At 31.9% G+C, this 1,954-nt stretch overlaps 1 non-coding gene across 1 annotated transcript; it reads left to right on the top strand.

Moving 5' to 3' along the window:
• The first annotated feature begins 345 nt into the window (after positions 1-345).
• On the top strand, positions 346-469 carry LOC115033491. Its single transcript, XR_003838840.1, has one exon. It is a non-coding gene; the product is annotated as a U5 spliceosomal RNA (small nuclear RNA).
• Positions 470-1,954: the final 1,485 nt, after the last annotated feature.

Here is a 1,954-nt window from a genome sequence, read left to right as displayed (position 1 = left end):
ACAATAAACATCAGACTTATTCAATTATTTCGTCATGCTTTTTAATACATAATAATGGATCGGCATGAGCTCCGGTGTTTTGGAGAATAGTCGATAGATGGCGCTCGCGAGCATAATCGTTAGTTAACGCGATTACGACGCGACGCGAGTAGCCCGGCATTTCGGGCACGCTGTGACCTTAAGTTTTCGCGGTCGACCGTTAAGCCGAAGTCAAAAGCTTGCACCGGACGCGCACAGACCCCTCCACGACTTGCTGACCTGGACAACTGTGTTCAAACACCAGCCTGCTGCACGGCTTCGTGTCCTCGCCGATTCTATATAGGGTACCGAACACCTCCAGTAACTCAACTCCGGTTCCCTTTCAATACGAAAAAATCTTTCGCCTTTTACTAAAGATTTCCGTGGAGGGGAACACTCAAAGGAGTCTAGAAAAAAAATTTTTACAATTGCCTGACCTTCCGGTCGGGCTTCTATTACAACATGCCAATTTACTAAGTACTTACAACAATATTAAAATGTGAACTTTTCATACAACGACGACATCCAGGCTATAGTGCTGTACAGAATACAAATATATACAATAATACCGCATAGTGCATTATATACCACAATACAAAATACGGAACGACGAACTATTTTTTTTTATCAAATTTTATTAATTGCCCTCTGACATTGTTGCCTTTTTTACTCTTTAACTTTAAGCTGATCAATATAGCTAATTAGTAATTATTATTTATTATTCTCCCTCCGAGATGGTATATTAATTATACTATCTCAGAGTCCAGAGGGCAATATAAGAATTTATTCTATACTATTTTAGTACAGTGTCTCAGGTCTCTTATTATCGAATACCTATAGTATTTTAGGGGGACAAGCAAAAGTTTGATTAATGACTATAATAGACAATATTCGAAAGAGAGTTTGTTCAAATTTTGTTTCATTTGAAACTTTATTTTCATATTCAACTTGATATACAAATACAGTATATTTCAGGAGTCCCGTATCACCCTTAGTATCACCGTGGAAAATCAATATATTTAAATGCCGTTTTTTTTACAGTAAAAAGAATGAAAATTCTGATTGAATAGCAAATTTTTCTTAGGCAAACACGTTTTTTAATTTTCCAAGATAATCATTTTGTTGATTGTATTTTTTAAAACATTTCAAAAAAAAAAAAAATATTAAAATTTAATGATAATCGCTCAAGTTAGAGCTACCTAATTATTATTTTTAATATCTAAGAATATCCATACTTGTTACTGTAAAGTTTTAATCTCATTATTTTTAAATCACAATAATTGTTTTAATTTCCATTTATACGAATTATGATTTTCATAAAACTCGTTTAATTTAAATCTTTATTTCCGTAGATATTCGACTTGTAATTGAAACACAGCAGCCAAGAAGATAAGCATTATGAACCTTACACCCACCATCCCCCCCCCTTCAAAAAAAAAAAAATAAATAAATAAAAACTAAAATAATTCGCCACTGACTAACAGACATATACAGACATATAAATCTACATGCATTGAGTAAAGCCAAAGCATACAACATGAGAACGCCTCACGCATATTTATATGAAATGTAGTTAAATCATCTACAAAATATCCAAACGTATTTGTTTACGTGCCTATATAAATTTAATTGTATAACATATAATAATAATTTCAATAATGGGACAAAAATACAAAATAGTTAAACAGTTTAAAATTATATTATAAAAATCGTAATTATTTGTTTACGAAAAATACAAAATATACACATATAAACATAGATAATATATACAGTGTGTTCACGCTAAGAGGTACCACTAAATATTTCGGTTCTATGACCTTGTATTGAAATGGGGTTTTCACTGAATGACAAATAATACTTAAATACACATTTTTAGATAAATTTCAGATTTTTAACACTTTCGATACGCGCATGCGCGATACAACTTACTTTTTTT

Source organism: Acyrthosiphon pisum, chromosome X (genome assembly GCF_005508785.2).
Source record: "Acyrthosiphon pisum isolate AL4f chromosome X, pea_aphid_22Mar2018_4r6ur, whole genome shotgun sequence".
Taxonomy (NCBI): Eukaryota; Metazoa; Arthropoda; class Insecta; order Hemiptera; family Aphididae; genus Acyrthosiphon; species Acyrthosiphon pisum.
This window is presented reverse-complemented; position numbering and strand designations above follow the sequence as displayed.